Source organism: Pezoporus occidentalis, unplaced genomic scaffold (genome assembly GCF_034315485.1).
Source record: "Pezoporus occidentalis ecotype Australia unplaced genomic scaffold, CSIRO_AGI_Poc_V1 ctg7, whole genome shotgun sequence".
Classification (NCBI taxonomy): Eukaryota; Metazoa; Chordata; class Aves; order Psittaciformes; family Psittacidae; genus Pezoporus; species Pezoporus occidentalis.
Window position 1 is genome coordinate 782641 of NW_026916052.1, and position 18951 is coordinate 801591.

An 18951-nucleotide genomic window follows, 5' to 3' on the forward strand; every position below is an offset into this window, starting at 1 on the left:
CATGTATTTAAAATATAGCACTAATGCCCACAAAGGCTGGGATCTAGTTTCTGTTCACTTCTAGACCAAGTTTTGCTTCACCTGGGAAATGAACCATATCTCAGAAGAAAGGTGTGCTGTTTGACTGAGTCAGGAGGATGGATCCTGTGTAGAATGGATGACTAGAGGCAGAAGTAGGTTCTGAAACTATTTCAAGGAAAATACAAATGTGATTTCAGGCCTCTGCATACGAGTTTCTTCCTGGGGAGAAGGGGATCTAATCTCACCTAACTTTAGACAACTGCAGTGAAGGTGCTTGCCTTTGGGATAACTTCCTCAAGGTGCCTCAAGGTAATTATTCATTTGCCCTGTCCTACTATCTGTCTTAGGATAAGATTGACTTCTGTTGTGCTTACAGAAGTCTGTTTCTCCATTGACTACAGAAAGACACTGAAGGATAGATGAGGTGTACATGTCTACACTGTAATCATCTGCTGTTAAGAGGTGAATGTTACCTCTCCACCTCTTGTCCTAGGACCCGTCTCTGTCCCTGCAACTGAGTCAGGTAGCAGTGTTCATCTGCTATTAAATACTTTCCTACAATTTTTCTAATCCTTCTGCTGAATTCTCCCTAGCCTCTAGACAACATGGAAAAATGCTTTTAAGAGGTCCCAGTTAGAATCAGGTGTGTCCTGGAGTTAAACCATGACAAAGTGTAGAACTTGAAGCTAGGCAGATACTTAAATTACCTGATGAGCAGATATTGATTTAGACACAAATTATACACCCATAAGCAGGTGGATAATTAAGCACTCAGTCCCCAAACCTATCAAACACTTGCGTGTATGATATATTGCATCATAGGTAGAGTGATTTTATATTGTTATAAGCGATAAGTAGATAGATAGAGTTCTATCTACTCTTACAGAGAAACTGCTGGAACCAACTGTCCAAAGACTTTGTTGTAACCACATTACAACATTATTATCTTCTCCAAGGGTGCCAATAAGGATGAATTAGGCAATAATGCAAATCTCTTTGAAATGAAAAATAACACATGGGATCATTGTTTCTGTACCCTTTGGGTGCAAAGGCTAAAATAAAGATCCTTCCTTCTTTCTCTTCTTTCCAATAGCCTGTCTGTTTGTACTCTTAGTTTTATGATTTCCTCAAGCTCATAAATCTCATGCAAGAGGTAAGGGTTGTAAGGAGAGAAAAATCACCCTTATCAGGTGATTTTACATCGTTCCTCCTCATTGCCCTTGTATTCAATTATTTTCATCCTTAATGGTCTTCTTGTTTTCCCTGTATATAAATCAAGCTACAGGGACATGCAAAATTAAGTATGCAAAAATCAGCTGCTTGCTTTATTGCCTGAAAAGGATGGGCTACAGAGGTAGTTCATGCTGTTGTAGTTCAGGGAAAAGTGCCTGAAAAAGAGTTGCTTTTTTAGGCAAAATTTTCTTGATGCTGTCTGCACCTTCTAGCCTGTATCTTTAAAAAGAGGGAGAACGTGATCTTGTTGTTGCAGTACTGCAGGTGAGTGGGTACCTTGTTGTTGTTGTTGTTGTTGTTGTTTTGGCCTGCAGATCAGTGTGTACCTTGGCCATGCTGGGGCAGCTGACAGATCTTAGGCAAAGTTCCTTCACCTCTGTGCCTCTTTTCCATCTAAATATTTGCCTTTTAAAAGGTCCTTGTATTTTGCACCAGTAAGACTTTCTATTTGTAGATACAATTATTTTGCTATGGCATTCTTCATAAGAAACTGAATGGACAATTCTGGAGAGAGGGAAGATTTTAATTTATCTTTTTTACATAGGAGTTTTCTACTCAATAAATGTAGTTCGAGTGTAAAGTTCTGCTTTTTGGGTAGATGCATACGATTGCTTAAAAAAGCTGGCAGATTTTCTTACTCCTTTCCATTTTACCAACTGGAATGGTGTTTCAATCCTAACATGAACTGTTGGTACGCTTCCCAGTTCCCTCATTAGAATAAGCCTGGTGGTATTCCTTACTTATTTGATTGTAAGCTTTTCTCAACCATTTCCTTTTCTTATACATTTAAAAGCACTAAAAAGAACAGGATCTTGATTCTAGTAGAGGCCTTTGGGCATTGCTACATTAAAATCACAATAAATGCTGAAATTGTGCAACCCTTCAAGGCACAACAGAGTAGGTCAAATAACTGAACTGAGGTAGGAAATGTTAAATGCCATGTTGATTTGGAAATTGTATTTGATACTGTCTTAAAACATGTGTTTCAATTGGTATAAGACTCATAACTCTTTTTAGGTCAATGGATCTCATACTGATTTAACTATTGCCATCCATTTGGATAGTAATGGTTTGGAATGAATTAGCTAAAATTTTTTCTACTACAGATGGTGCCTCTTCTACATGATTTGAAAACGAGCAAAGCTTAGAGGGAAGGACAGAGACCATAAAATAACACAGTCATGAGAAACCAAAGTATGCATCTCAGAGGGAAAAGATGTTGAAGCTGGAGGTTTGGGGCAGTCTAACTAGAGGAAGACAAAATGCCAACTGTTCACCTTTGTGCAAATCAACTGGATATTTTGTGTACAGAGATCTTGGCAGCAGCACTCTGTGGGTCAAAGAGTACTTGTTTCCTTTCAAATGATTTTCAAAAAATGAAATTATAGAATTAGATCTGGCCAGGGATGCCAAGGGCAACAAGAAAAGCTTGTGTAGGTATGTCAGTGATTAAAGGAAGACTAGGGACATTGTGGGCCCTCTCTGGAAGGAAACAGGAGACCTGGTTGCCTGGGACATGGAGGAGGCTGAGGTATTCAGTAACTTTTTTGCCTCGCTTCTCCTTTGACTAAGAGATACCAGGGCAGTCAGCACGCGGGAGGCTGACGTACAGTGTGCTCCCTCTATACTGATTATTTACTGGGGTAACACATTTCTGTGGATAAAACATTGGACCGAGATCCAGGAGAGAGACAAGATAACTCTTGCCTCGGCCACAGAGGTTCATTCTGGTCTTGGAGAAGTTGTTCAGTGTCTCTGCTGGGAGTAAGGGCTCTGCCCTGTCTTACAGGAGTGTTGACAGAGGGTTAACTTGTTCACAGCAAATAGATCCTGCTACAGTTGTGCATTGGCTGAGATGCAGAAGGCAGCACACGAGAGGGAAGACAGAAATTACAATAAGGGATAGATTAAACACACAGGACCAAGGGAATCAGGCTACATCACTTGGCTTCACAAAGATAAATTGATTAGTCCTTATGAGGTGCTAAGATCTGTGAAATCCATAGAAAATCCCAAATATAAATACACAGACTAACAGAATATCCGCTTGCACTTCTATGAAAATCCCTGCCAGCTATTTTTGTCTTTTTTCTTTTTAAACTGAACCTAGTGCTTACAGCATTATTTTATTATTTTTATTTTTAAATTTTGTTTTGTAGAATCTGTAGAATTACACAGTGAAATATTCAGAGCTGGGGGGGAAAGCTTAAATTCAAAAAACCCCCAAGACTGAATTTTTTTGGCTGTAAGACAGGCCAAGCTGAAACTTAATTGCATCCCTGGAAGCTAATGTAATGGCCGTTTGCAGTGTGAGGGCACATTAGGGAGCTTTTTCCATGCACAGCTTTCTTTTCTAATATATATTCAAATGTAAGAGCAACTTCTTGTTTTAGAAATACATCCAGAAGTAAATCCTATTTCACCAGTGCAGTAACGGAGCTGGCTCTGGAGAGTGAGGAGTTACACTTGCAGTTCCCCATTTGCTGCTTTTGAAGGTGTCACCTTCACACAAAGCATCAATCTGTTCCACACTGCAGAGGCCAAAATGGCTTTTGTCACGCACAAAACGTACTCTGCTTCTGCTGAACCCCCATTTCTGCACTAATCAAAGTTCTCAGCACTGATTTCTTTAATTGCACTGGTGAAAAGTGAATGAAAATCGATGTCTGATGTGTTCCAATCTGACTGAATTTGCCTACAACAGGATTCCCTTGATTTTTGAAAGAGCTCAATGTCCTTTAGACTCTGACATGAAAAAGCCATTTTTCCATAAGCACTCTTCAAGTACATGGCACAGTGGCGGCGTGAGGGGGTGTCTGCATTCTTCTGAGCATCCAGACAGAAACATCTGCCTGGTAGACCAGGGAAGCATCCATTCCCCTCAAACACGTAATTTATACTTTTGCTGGTGTTTGTAGGAGGTGGTGTACCCAGATGGGCACACTAATGACTTACCTAGTTAAGTCACACTGGTGACTTAACTCAAGGGCTCTGCAAACATGCTTTGGTAGTGTTAACAGGTTCTGCAGGTGCATGTCTGGCTGCAAAGAGCTTTTGAAAAGCATTCTGAAGGCAAGAACAGTTTCATGCTGGTGTAGCTCAAGTCAGTGCTTTTACACTGAGTAACTACTTGGGTTTGTAACTGCTGTATGTCTTTAGCCTTCATAACTCAAGGAGTCAAGAAGGACATAAAAGGCAGTGAAGAAGGAGCCCCTTATTCACCTGGCAGCCTACAGTGGGGAAGCAAAGAAGACAAGCCTGGGGCATGCCCATGTGGATATTAGTAGTGATGCCAGGGCTCCCTGATTTTATTATGCTGTACTTTGTTGAGAGGCAAATGGGTCTGTATTCAACCCTTCTCTCCCACCTTCTCCCCTGATTTCCCCCTTTCCCCCTTTTTTCTACTTATTCTCACAAGTTGCTCACCTCCCCTTCTTCCTCCTTCTGCTTGTATCGTCAACTGCTAAAAATATGCTCACGTCAGGATGGCATCTCCTGGCAACAATCTGGGAATAATACAGTTGCCAGAGCAGACACAAAACTTGGCCATATAAAGTGTTCCCTGGGTTTGTACTCCATGGCCATGAACTGTTGCTGCAATGCCACCGCAGCTTGCCATGCCAGTGAGCAGAATTAAACAAGGAATGTGAAGATGCTCCCTTCTCCACTCTCAGCAGCTGTGTTTGCAGAGAGTTAAAAATGCCCAGGGTTTTTCTGCTCTTATCTCTTGATCATGTCTGATAATTGTATGTGCCCCATGGCTTATTTCCCTATGTTGGAGGAAATTGCCATTGCTTATGCATTCCAATTTGCAGAGACCAAACAGCTGAATGCAAAGGACTTCCATACAGAAATCAATGTTTGCATCAAAGGTCAAGGAAAATGATCAGACAAATAATCTCAGTCCATCATGTCCATTTTGCCTTGAGAAGACCAGAAAATCACACATACTTAGTCATATTGCTAACAATAGCCCTCTGACTTCAAACAGGGCTAAGATTGTCGTTTCTACTGACTTATTATAGGTTGAGAGTAATTCATTTCTTTGTTGTCAAGCAAAACAAACTATAAATTCTTAGTGAAAGACCTACTGAAGGCAGACAAAAGCATGGTCATCCTAAATCTGTAAACTTTTGCTGCTTTGCCAGAATGAAAACATTTCAGAGAAATTTTCATTTTTGTTTTCCTTTTATTTGCATTCACTTATTTTCAAATTTTCAGGTGAGCATTCCTGAAGTCTAAAGGCTTCTGGTCAGTTCTGAACAGAGGATATAAGAACAAGACAGCTTAAAAAAGCCCCCAGACAAACAAAAGAAACCATCAAAGAGCCCCTTAAAAATCCCGTTTTGATAAGATTGCATCTTACATAGATTTCTGAACGCCTCTGCCTTTGCAACATTTATTTTTTATTTACAAAAAGTGTTGGTCTTCAGGTAACTCCAGTGGAACATTGGCAATGTCTTTGTTCCAAGTAAGAAAGCACCTTACTTCCATGGGAACAGGTGGCTCAGAAGATGTGAGTGCCTGTCACCTGGAGAAGATAAACATATTGCACTTACTCCCTTTATTTATATCCTGACGATGCTGACATGACAATTACATGACTTTGATTTTGGTTTTTTTTTTAGCCAAAAGAGGTCAGTTTTAATTGTCATCTTAAATACAGTTGCATATTTCAGCTGAACGTTTGAATACCCATTTGAGACCTGTTTTTGTAAGTGAAGAAAATCTCATAGCCTTGATTTCTACTGTTTTGACACTTTCTTTTATGAAGGTGTCAGCCTCTGACTTGTAGTGCAATTATTACAGTGACGCTGACACCTATGTATTGGTGCTATTGGCACTTCCATTTCATGTCTTCTAGATAAGAGATGATTTTTGGAAATCCTTTGGCTGAGTTGTTTGCCTTAGGATGTGCCCGCAATGCAAAAATAAACAAACCACAGAATTTCTGACTTTTCAAAGCTGAGGTGAAAATCTTCGTTGTCTTTATATGTGACACCTTCAATGTGCGCTAATTTTCAGTTGAAGCTGCATTTATTATAGGTGTTATTTCATGTCATGGTAGTAGAGAGACACAGAGGACTAGAATAGTTCATATTAAATTCCTGGAGGAGATTCTTCTTTAAAATACAAGAATCGGTTCAGATTGTTGCAGTAGGCATAGAACTTGGCAGTGCCACTTTCTGGCTGACTAGCTCCTTGAAATTATGGTCTGTCAACCAGAACCAGGAGCGAGAAGTTGAAAGACTGTCATGACATTCATTGGCATTTTCACCACTAAAATGACTTGGCTGGACATAAGAGTAGATATTATTGCTGCTCAATACACGCAGCCATCCTGGAGGTAAGCAGAAGAAATGCCCTTGCTGTGGAAACTCCAAACAGCCCAGAATTTGTCAGTATCTCTAGGACACCAATCAAATTATAACCACAGAAGTTTTCTCAAAAAGTTTGCATTTCACTAACCATGTTGCTTTACATGGTTGCTTCAATCTGACATAAACTTGGGCTGCCATTCGTGCTGCCATGGGGTCATGTTTCCCCTCGTAACCCCTGCTTGTGCCTGCTGCTCTCTCTTTTGTGCTGACATGAACATTGATATGATTCATGATGAATCAGATGGGAGAAGAGATGCAGCCAAAAAGTACCTCACCTGAAAGTATGACCTACTGGGTCACTTGTATGTGCTTGCCCAACACTGGTGTTGGTACAAGGGAGGCACCAAAAGCAAGGAGCCAGATGAGGGAACTCACTGGCCGTGGCCCTGGATCTGTGTTGCAGAGAATAAAAGAAAGTGTACTTCAATCATCACAAGTACTCTCAGAAAGATCTTAACCAGTCCCCTTGCAGAGAGCAACTGGAGGACAGGCTTGGTTTGTCTGGTCAGAAGAGTGGGTGAGGAAGAGTCAGATTCTCAAGTCCTGATCCTCATGCCAGTTCATGAGTCAGATACACAGAGGTGTACCAGGTTCACTAGCAATCTCAGAAGTTCTCATGATGCTCATCACGATTCTCACGAAGTGCTTAGTTCAGTCTGATTCAGAAGCAACTCCTTCATAGTCAGCAGAGTTATGCTATCATAAAACCAGCATGACGGGACAATCAGGTCTTATATCAATAATTACCCAGTTTCTTCACTTTGAGCATTCCCATCTATTTTAGCAATGATTTCCACATCTTCATGATGTGGTGTTATCTTGTCTGTCAGACTGGCACTGTTTGATTTTCTCCTGGTGCCAACCATTGCTCTCAACATCACTTTCGGGGCTTTGTTTGAGGAGCAGAGAGCTGCCAGCACTGAGACGTGTGTTGGCAGCCCCCCCACCATATGCAATCAGGGGGAACAGATACATGATGCCTTAATAGTGATGTGGAAGAGGAAGTCTTGTAGTCTGCTCTGATGGGTACTCCAGCAAAGGTCTCTTAATGTCCTCTCATCTAAGTTTTCCTTTTGAACTCCAATTTCACTAGTGTGAAAATGGTTGCTGTATTAATTAGTTAATCTCTCCTCTGGAAATCTTCAAATCCAACAGTTGACAACACAAACACATCTATGCTTATCCATTGCTATTAGTAGTTTTTTAAAAGATCCTGGGTAGATGGCAGTTTAAGAACCCACATAAGGCAGGATAAAAAGAGGGTAAATTAGTAGTCCTCATAAATCAATTTTGCAAGAAAATACATTGCTTCATGCTGACAGCTGATGAATGACAAGTTTTGGGAAGCTTGCACCACTTTCGTAGGGTTTTTTTAACGTGTCTTCCTCTTTCCACAGCGCCAGTTGTGTGGTTTATTTCACTAAACGTAACATGTACACCTCATTCTCCACTCCTTGCAGCCTCCTGGCAAAAGAGTCAGCGTTCACCTCAGAAAATTCAAAGGTGCACGATCAGGGTTGCTAAAGGGCTTGAATTAACTTGTTTGGAGAGCTCATTGAACTGTTTGTTTTTTTACCTGGAGGAACCATCAGATGCAACACAGCAGATGTCCAGATCTCACTGTCATCTGCTGCTTTGCCGTAGAATATTTTAGAGACAAAATACGAAGCCTAGCTTTTTTATCAACTTTTCTTTTTCTTTTTTGGACAGCTTAAGCTATATGAGATGATTGTACCCACCGTAGCTTCCCATTGCTGCCAGATGACTGAAAAAGAAAAGCTGAAGCTAAATTTGGGTGTGTTTTTTCTTTTGGAATACATTTAGTGTGCAGTCCCTTTTCTTTCTCAATTCAAGCATTGCTTCTAAAGCATATCTGTGAATCACTTTTAAAAGCATCAGCCTTGGCCATTTCAAAGCATTATCTGCTTAACAAATTCAAAGCAGATTGACCTGTTTCCCCATGCTAAAACAGTTTAAGTGACTTGTTAATCTTAGAGGATGTTTCCAGACAGTAGTTTTTTTACTTCTAGAGCCTGATGGATCTGATTTTGATGCCCTCAAGTCAGTACTAATTTACCCCACATGTGCTAGCATACAATTAAGCATGAATAAGAGTATCACCATCAAGCCTATATAAACTTGTTTCAGGCTCACCCAGTACACTTTATTCTGTTCTTTCACCATTCCCATTTATCTCTTCCCCTTTGATAGTCTTGCCAGTTCAACAGCAGATCCTATCCTCTAGGACAACTTTCTGTTACTGCTCTTTGACTTTCAAAATCATTCCAGGTGGGACCTTATAGTAACGAAACCTGTTGTCAGTCAGGTGTAACATTTAGTCCCTGTTAGAGAAGCAACAAATGTTGGGTTTACATCATGATAAGGTTCCTCAGTGCTGGCTGATCTTCCAGTGTCCAGATCCTCCAGATGTGAAGCTGGCAGAGAGCTGCAGGAGGTCAGCACACACTGACTTGCCAATGCATTGGAACCCGGCAGTGGAACACAGGCAGTTCATAAGTAGAGCCTGTTGGGTTTCAACTTAAGGCAAAATGTGCATGTAGCCATTTAAAAGAAGACCATGCTATATAAAAAAAAAGAAAAAAAAAAGGTGCATTTTGGTGTCGTTGGAGATTCAGAAAGTTATCTCTGCTTCAGGCTTGATCCTGTTCCTATTGGGAGTGATGGGAGCTTTGCTGCTAATTTCACAGGTAGTTGCACTGGGGTGAGTAAGCTAGGAGTGATATTTAAAGAGAAGCAATGCCAGCTAGGTAATTACTTTCAGAGCACTGGGGAAGGCAAGCGCATTTTGTATCTTGCTGTCCGAAAAGACAAGACTGTGACTAGCCCACACAGCTAGGGGCAGACTGCAGAAATTAATCAGTCTCCTATGTTGGGGTTCGCTAAGCTGTTCTGCAAGAAAGCTTTACCTATGGGTGCTAATGTCTTCCTCTACACTCCTTCCCAAAGGATTGCTGCTAGTCACTTGGAAACCTGCCTCAGGGCCATTGTCTGTGCTGGAGTCCTTGATTTATCCCCTCAACTCCCCATTATCACCACTTTTCTTCAGCACCCATCCTGCTTGAAGCAGCATCTCTTCTAGTATGTGGTGCCTTGCAACCCTGCTGCAGTGCTGCTTACTGCTGCATCCTTGCACTACAGGGCTGCCAAGAGGCAGTGATAGAGCTGAGGCGGCTTGCTGAGGAACTGAGGGCAAGGTGCATTGTGCTTTAAACATGACACTTGGCTGGTTGCTCATGAATCCAGTGTTAGACTGTTTCCAAGAAACTTTCCAGCACACATAGGACAAGACATGTGTAGGTCTCTCTTGGGCAGATGCTCTGCTTAATGAGGTTCCTACGCTGCCCTGCCCCAAGTGGGATCCTTGTGCCACACTTGTGAGCAAGGCTGGCAGCTGTGTTAGACTTCCTCGGGAGCAGCCCATCAGAAAAGGGTGCTGGCTGCCACCTTTTCTTCACCACTGTGCAAAGCAGGTTGGCACCTGGGTTGCCACATTCCATGCAGTGAAAGCCACTGTGGTCAAGGAGCCAGACAGAGATGGCAGAGCTAAAGAGGGCTGCTATATTTAGCACTGAACCAGGGTGAGCCACGCTTTGCATGAGGAAAGATGGATTTTCCTCAATGCTCTGGACAGATTTAGGAGTATGCACAGCATCATTATCGCATGTTACTATGTCTTCATTATTTCAAGAGTGGCCTGTTTTAACTGGCTGTAAGACAGCACTTCACGAGGCATTAGGCGTAATTAAAATTAACTTCCAACTGCCAAAACAAATAACCAGACTAAATGCATTTTCCTTTCCTTTATTTATTTGAGTTGTCTTTGTTCCTTTACTGAGTGGACCTTCAGAACTGTTTTTCCCCACCTTTCTCAAGTTTGGAGTAACCTGAAGGAAAAAGCTGGTGATCACTAATGTAGTGAGTATCTGGGCTTGGCTCCATCCACAGTAACAGCCTATGCAGAATGAGGTGGGATTTCCTGTTTGGGGAAAGGTAAAAGGCACAGTGCAAAACCAAAAGCCAATTTACAGCTTTTCTACAGCTCGCCACGGAGTGACATTATTTTGACAAGCGAGAGGCAGAATAGCTCACTGTACTGAAGGAGAAACCTCTGAGCAGCCAGAATCTCCCTTTGTAATGTGTGTGAAAAGCAAAGTAGGCCAGCGAAAGAAACAGTTCTCTCCTAGTATGGTCATGCTTGCTCAACAAAACTTAGAAGATAGTATCTACAGAAATACCAGTCTTTCAAAAGCAACAAGAATTAGGAGATTACCTGAGTGTCACTACCTCATTTACTGAATCTGTGGAAAACTCTCTGGAAACTTGATCTACATGCCTGCTCACTTTTGACTATTATGCAAAACATAATTACATTATCAACCAACCAGTAAAACAGGCAAAACCCCGTAGTGAATGCTACTGTTCCACTGATCCATTTAATGGATGAATGATCTTTTCATTTCGCCTCCATCTGACTTGTGAAGGAGAAAAAGCAAACTAGAATAACAGCAATAAAACCACGAAAAAAGGGGATGGGGATGTCTGCGTTGTTCTGTGTGGCCCCATACAAAGACTCGCTTTTGACCAAGTTTGCACTGATGTGTTTGCACTGATGTGTGCGTTTGCACTGATGCATGTGACTAAATTTAGCACTGCTAAATTTAGACCTCTATGTCCTGAAAGCAGTACAGCCCTGTACCGTGACTGCTGTGCTACCAGGCTCCACAGACCTACCCCTCAGCAGGGCTTGCTATTTTGAGTACCGCACTGCAGCGCCTGGCTGGCACAACTCCTGCTCTGGCTCTAGGGCAGCCTCTCCAAGTTTAGGCCAGCTCCACGGTGATTTGTAAATGTACCCAAGCTCTGAACCACTGTGACTTTTTTCATGCAGGGAGAAGAGAGGGAAAAGACCACTGTTGTCTGGCATTTGAAAGCTGTGTACATTACCTCTCCTTCCTGCGTACCAAATTCTTGCTGTAAGACTGATAGAAAACTCACTGAAGAAAACTAAAAGATTCCTACAACATCATTAAGCTTTTAATCAGGCCGAAGAGCAAGGTTGTATGTTTACCTGGCTGCTCCACTTCTCCTGCATCCACAGTGGCAGGCTGTCAAATCCAGTAACTGACATAAAATAACTTTCTAGCATAAATTGGGGAAAGCAACAACAACAAATGGAAATGATAAAACTGAGAGGGAAAAAAAAAAAAAAGGCTGATGTGTTCTTAAGTTTCTCAAGTACACAAGTAGCTAAAGATCAAATAGGTATTAGCTTGTGTGTCTTGTCATGACCCTATCGTGGTGCCCCGTCAGTGTGTTCAGCCAGCCCAGAAAACCTGAAATGTCCTTGTTTTCCAGGTCTGGCAGTGTGAATGTGTCTCCTAATGACTGGATCATTTTGCAGACTCTGGCCACCGAAGTAGCTGTGGGTAGCGGAGCTGCTCAAATTGACATCAGCTGGCTTGGCAATAAAGCCTCCGCTATAATGCTCCCTCTCGGATTGACCACCCCAAACTTCTACTGCTCAAACCTGCTTTTGCCCTTGTGCAGAAAGTCTGCCCAGGAAGGGCACGCAACTGAGCAAAGCTGCCCTTGCCCTGGCTCTCCTGGGGTGCCAGGCCTTGCTGCCAAAGTAATGCAAGTAACTCGTTGGTACATGACAAAACCGGGTCAAAGAACTCCAGAATTGGGTCTGAATCACTTCTAACTTCAGCACAAAGAAGCCTGAAGGTATTTGCAATGTTTCTTCTGTGGCCTGCTCATTTCTGAAGCAGAGTACTCAGTGAATTCACAAGTTTTAATGCAGTGTCAGAAGAAACACAAAGGTAATGTTGTTACACTACTCCAAGTGCCGGGTGAAGAGTCATAGCAGGAAAACAAAACTCACTGAACTGTTAGATGTCTCATGATAGATGAGTCAGAAACTCTTTGTTTCCTGCTACACTGTTACCAATTTAGCAGGCTTCAAAATGAGAAAATGAAGCTGGGGATGACAAAGGAGAGGTAATTTGTGAAAAATGCCCACAGCTTGTGGGGTAGATGAAAGACAAGATACAGCAATTACAAAATAGCAGGAGACATACTATGTGGGCAAATGGTGTATCCGGGTTCTTCAAGTATCTGAGCGGTTGAAATCCAAGTTATCATTCTTTCCAATGGTTTTCTGTGAGGAGAAGCAGGTGCCTTCTCAAAAGGCCACAGGCAGACACATCAGATACATGTTCTGTCTGGTACCAAATGAAAGGCAAACATTTAGGCTTTAATGATCCTCAGTTTGCATCCTTTGTGAATTCCAGAGGGGTTTCTGCTAGGAAAGTGTAGAAAATATGCTACCAGTGGGATGCCACAGCACGGAACAAGAGCAGAAGTTCAGAGTACAGAGGTTAAGGCCTAGGTTCAAGATTACTCTTCTCATGTAAGCCAGACTTATCCTTGAAATACATTTCGTGTGTGTGATCCAAGTAAGGCTTCATCATCTACCACATAACCCCAAAGGTAAAGAGTTACATACAGCTTTGGGCCATGTGTGAACCATCAAAAGTAAGTGAATTTGCGTTTTGATGTAACACTAGAAACAGTTTGCTGAACTAAAACAAATGACTTCTATAAGATTGGTGAATTCTTCTGTGAATTAAAATGTTTGGTATTTCAACTCCAAATATTGGTCAGCAGAGCAATCCTGTATAACATGCCTACAGAATAAGCTGTGATTGTTTTCTGTCATTCTGCTGTTCCAAACTGAATGCCTTAAAAAGAAAAACTGGGAGATGCGAGGTAGAACGGGAACTTAGATTCTATTGGAACAATCTGAAAAGTAACTGAACAGTTCAATAGCAACAAAGATTGATGGTTGAGGAAGACACGTCCCTGGGGTCCTTGACAGTATGACATCTACATGCTCCTGTATTTCAGGAAGGAATTTAGAACAATCTTGGAAGGAATACAATTCAGAGAAAAGCCATGAGAATTATTATGGGAGATGAAAACCAGATCATAGCAAAACCTCTGAGTGCACTATCTATTTCCTTTATAAAAGAACTGATTGAGGAGTAAAAGAGTTACAGTCTGTATGTACCAGCACTGTGCACACAGCATGAATGAACTTTTCATTACAGTGCACAAAAGTATAACAAGATATATTAATGGAAAGGCAGGCAGTTCAAACTTGGAATGAGGCACACATTTTTAACAGTGAAAGTAATTGAAACAATTTACCAAGGACCTCAGTGAATTTTCCATCAACGAGAATACATATAGAATCACTGGAAATTTTTCTAGGAGTCACCTAGTTGAAACAAAAATTAACTCATGGAATTTTAATGGCATGTCACATACAGGAGGTCAGACTAGATTATTACGAACGGGCCTTTAGAACTTTAAAGTCTAAGAATTTATGGGAGATTGAAAAGATATTAACAAATTTTCTTTCAGTTGAATGCTCTTAACAAAGACCCATCTCTCTATCAATGGATTTTCCATACTTTCCATCACTGTCTTAAGTCTTCCTCAAGTAAATTAGATTGGTGTAGTAAAATCAATAGTGATTTCGTAGTGTCTTTATTTCAGCCTGCCTTGGTTGAAAGAACTATCTAATCTAAATATTTCATTCAATTTGAGAAATAACCCATCCAATTATATATCATTAAAGCACCTTAAAATGAAAGTTTTAATGAACATAGTAAAACCGTCAACTAAGAAATGCCAAAGCTTTAAAAGCCCTTAAAAAAAATTAGCTCTGAGCATTTTTCTATCAAGAGCTAAGTATTCTTACAAAATAATTTTGTTTACAGTTTCTAATTTCAGATTTTTCTGAGTTAGTTAAGTGCACAAGTTCTGCAAAAGTTCTGGTTGGTCCATTTGGAAAATAGTCTTTATATGCTTTAATAGTTCCGCTGCTTTTCTTTCATCTTTCAAACATCCCAAACTTGTTCTGTGGTAAAACCAAGTCTGGAAAATCTCAGTCCCAGAAAACATGCTTGTGAAATTAATAGCAAACAAGAAAAGGGGGAGCGGTCATATTAAAAATTGAATTCTGTGATAATTATAATGGAATTTTGGTGTATATTATCAGATTTCCTGACCTAAGATGAAGATATTCAGAGACCTGCCAGCAGAAGTTGCCTAGGGGATGTGCTGAAGCAGCCTGTCCATTGATGCCTAGGCTGTCTTTTCTCCCTGGCTGATTTCATTCACATGCCTCATCATGCCAATTTACTCCAGTCCTCTCCCCTCCCTCCTCAGCAGAGTTGGATGTTGCAACCTATTTACAGTGAGGAGATTCCCTTACTGGGTGAACTTTCTGTTACCTGGCAGAAGAAATTCCTTATGAATGAATGCAGCCTCAAGTATCTCTGAAACAGCTAAGGTATTAGAATTGTCTTTTCAGGTCACTGAAGGGTTCCAGTAAAGAGCATAGCAGCACTTTGCCAGAAATACGGAAGAGTACTGATCCCATAAAAGACCATGAGAGATATATTACAAGTAGAAACTGAACGTCTGTGTTAGATATTGGCTATTATTGTTCCAGTCCCACTGAAAAGTGATGTGGTGGCTGCAAATTTCCCAGGCTCTATGCAAGTCAACTCGCACTGCTGCGGAGTGGTTCTGTGTTACCCAGCATGACAATGGATAGGGAACTCAGACCTGGAATACCCATGGTACTGTGGGATTGGCAAGGCGCAAGACAAGCTCACCTTTTTCCTGCTTCTCTCTGCCTCTCTTCTTTCGCATCTATACTCCTAAGGTTTTGTGCCCATTTATGTCAGGTGGAACCTGTGCTAGAAATGTATGAAATCAGGCACACTCTTGTCTCACCACCACTAGAATGAAGCCAGTTGGTGGCTTTCCAAGAGCTCCTCAGCAGAAGCAAGGCTACATCTGCCTTGCTCTATCATAGTCTTACCCTTGGAGATACGTCCACTGCCAGGACACCAAGGTCCTGCTTCCTGTTACATTCAATGAGTGTGAACCTAGCTTATTGTCTGAAGCAAATGTCAAAAAAAAAAAGAAAAAAGGCCTTTCACAAGTGAAATAGTTGAGGAATTAGTGAAACTGTGGTCTTAAAAGAATGGCTTCTTTCCACAGTGAATAGAAGCCAAAACGGCTGTGAATCTCATTTCAGCATCTAGCAGGAAAACTGTCAGCCTGGTTATAGTAAAGATGATAGTATTATGTTGTTTAATCTTATCTGGGTATATCCCCTCCAGTGGTTTCCTGCTGGTAAACCACAGAGAAGAGAGGCAGTAGTAAGTAAAGTAGAGGAAGTGAGATGAAATATAGTATGCTCCTTTGGTTAATAGGGGATTCATATGAAGGATATTGCTAATTAAAACAATAGTATTTTCCACCATCTGGGCTTTCAAAACCAGTTTCAGAGGATACAGAGGATGTTTTGTTTCACTGAATTGCTCGTAGTTTAGGAAAGCCACTGGGATGAAATATTAGTATTGCGGTAAACTCTGCTTGTGCTTTAAGAGCAACATGCAAAATAGGCACTTTACAGATGGCGAGTACGTGGTTTCACCCACATAATGTCCAAATGAAAGGCCAGCTTCGGGTTAGAAGAGCAAAATCCACCCTCAGCCTACTGAGAGGTTCAAGAAACTGCCAAACAGTTGTGGTTACTGGAATAAGAGCTCTTGTGTCCCCAGGCTATGGGTGTGCAGCTCCAGGGCTCTGCTGCTGGATCCACAGAAACATGAAGTCTGGGGATTTGCCTGCAGTGCTGACCTTCACACCAGCCTGTGCATGGCATGGTGATTCACAGGGTGTGTGTGAAGTCAGCGGCTGCTTCCCTGCTCCTGCTCACAGCTTTCCTCTGCTATGACCACAGGGAGTTGAGGTTGCTCCAAAGAATTGCCAGAATTCCCATGCAGAGCACCTCGCCTCGTTAACTGCATCAGGAAATACTGAGCAATGTCAGCAAAAACGTTTGTGAGATGACATCTTTATGCATCGGTGAGATGTGCTCAGCGCTTACTTACTTCACCTGGATTCTAGGCTTATGCCCAGGGCTGAGGAAACAAACCTAAACTTTCATCAGCTTGTCTATTCATGAGTGCCTTGTGTCAGCAAAACATGCCTCATCATGTGGCTACCGGATGTTTTCTCCTGCACCACTTCCAAGCGTCCCACTCTGACCCACTCCCCTAACAACAAATGGAGGAGTCCACTTTTGTTGTTAGAGTTGTCTTCATGTCATTGGAAACAAACAGTCTGTAAGCAATGCTGGAACAATTCCCTGTGTACTAATAGTGGCTGAAAACTGGCTTCAGATGAGGCTGAGCTGGGTACTTCGAAACTAAGTATCAACAGGAGAAGTGAAAAGATACTGCAAGAAAAAGTTGGCCTCCCTTTTAATGAGAGCTGTCCGAGCTGTGGCCTGTCTGTATCTTCTGTTTTCTGCTTTTACATTACCTGGCCCATAGCTGAACTGTTATAATACCTTCTGGGTCCATTTTGACACAGGCTGGACTGTCCTGCTTATCCCACATCCGTGGCAAGTGAGTGTCCTTTGATAGACAATTCAAGTAAAATACATACATCCTGGAAGAATTAGAGGTGAAAGGGAAAATCAGTCTCCTCCTTTCTTCCTCACCCTTTTCTATTGCATTTTGTATTTATCAGGTTTTAGTTTGGGCAAGGGATTCCTCTAACCATATTTGCTTTTGTGCTCTTGAAGCTTAAACAGTGCTTTATTATTTATTGCAAGAAGTTCCTGTTTACCTCTTTTCACCTGTGTTCTGTTTTTTCACCTTGTTCTTCTCTTGTTGACTCCCTGAGGGTGCACAGATGGTAGCCTGGAAGCCAAAAAGGAATGATACTGGAGGAGTGGGAGAGAAAAAAAGTGAGAGGGGGAAAATAGTAAGAAAGGGAAAAAAAGCAGTGAGCACAGCAAGTCTCCAGACTCTCCTCACAGCAAAACCCTAACACGCATCAGTGTGCTGGATCTTGTCAAGAGGCAGGTAATGTGTAATTTTGGGATTGCAACCTAAACAACATTTAGCTTGTTGGCTGTAAATGTTTAGACCTGCTAAACAAGGTATCACAGCTCCGTCACAAAGTACATTCTGACAGAGGACAAATACTGTGTTCTTCATAGGGCAGTGCCTTGGTAATCTGTTCTTTAATTGTGGATGTCAGCCTCGGAGGCACCACACAGCAGAATGCCTGAGCATTCCTCATGTCCCAACCAGGCACCGGCTGAAGACACAGCGTGCAAATTCCCCCTCCGTGCAGGAAGGAGTTAGCCTCACCGCCACAGCCTGGTAAGGACCCAGAGGATGAGGCAATGCCGTGACTTACAGATAACTTCAGTCAGGTTTTTCTCAGCGTAGCATTCTTTAGGATAGTAGGTGAAACACCAAAATAACCCTGGAGAAAGCTGATTTGCATCCAAAAGTGCTTTATAAAGCGAGCCTTTGAAGTTCGCCATTCGGTGAACGCAAACACTGTTGTTAGCATATGAAATCTACGGCTCTATTACCAACAGGTACGGTACCAGCTCCCCGGTTTTGGGCACGGACCCCAGCCGCTCTTACCGAAGCGCCCTGGCGCGCCGCTGACGCTGCGGGCAGCCCCGCGCAGCTCGGGCACCGCAGCGCCCCCGCGCGCTTCCCGAGGAAACCGGGCGGGCCGGCAGCGCCGAGCCGGAGCCGGGCTCCGCGCTGGGGAGCGGACACGGCCAGGTGAAGGGAGTCGGTGACGGGGTGCAAAGAGGCGCTGTTAACCTGAGCGCGGGGACGGAAATACCCGGCGTGATGGCAGCTGGGGAGAGGTTATCTGCAGAGAGAGATCGGAAAGGGGAAGAGAAATCGGGAAGGGACGGAGAGGATTCTGTCTGAAGAAGATCCTGAGAGAGCCTGGAGGGCCGCTGTTCTGGTCAACCAGCTTTCCTTCGCAGTATGGACGGCAGCAGGGAGATAAAGGTTCAGCAGCAACTGCAGGCAGCCTGTCCCCGCGGTGAACGGGGCTTGCTGAAAGAGAGCCAGAGCAGCCGGTAATGAGAACTTGGTCTGCACAGAAACCAGAGCCAAGTCCTGCCGGCCACGCTCTGCACACTCACACCTCTCATGATGTCCTCTGTTTCCACTGACACTCTCTGGGCAAGCTTTTAAAGGAATGAACCTTCCAGGAAGCACACTTTCTGTTTGTAATACGATTAAAATGAAAAATGCACTATTCCTTTCACTTGCAGTTTTGGCCCTCTTTTAAGTTTTTTTTTTTTTTCTGAGGCTCTTTGTCAAGACAATGATAATGTTATTCCTGCAGTCATGCTTCAGTACAGAGGCAGCCTGCT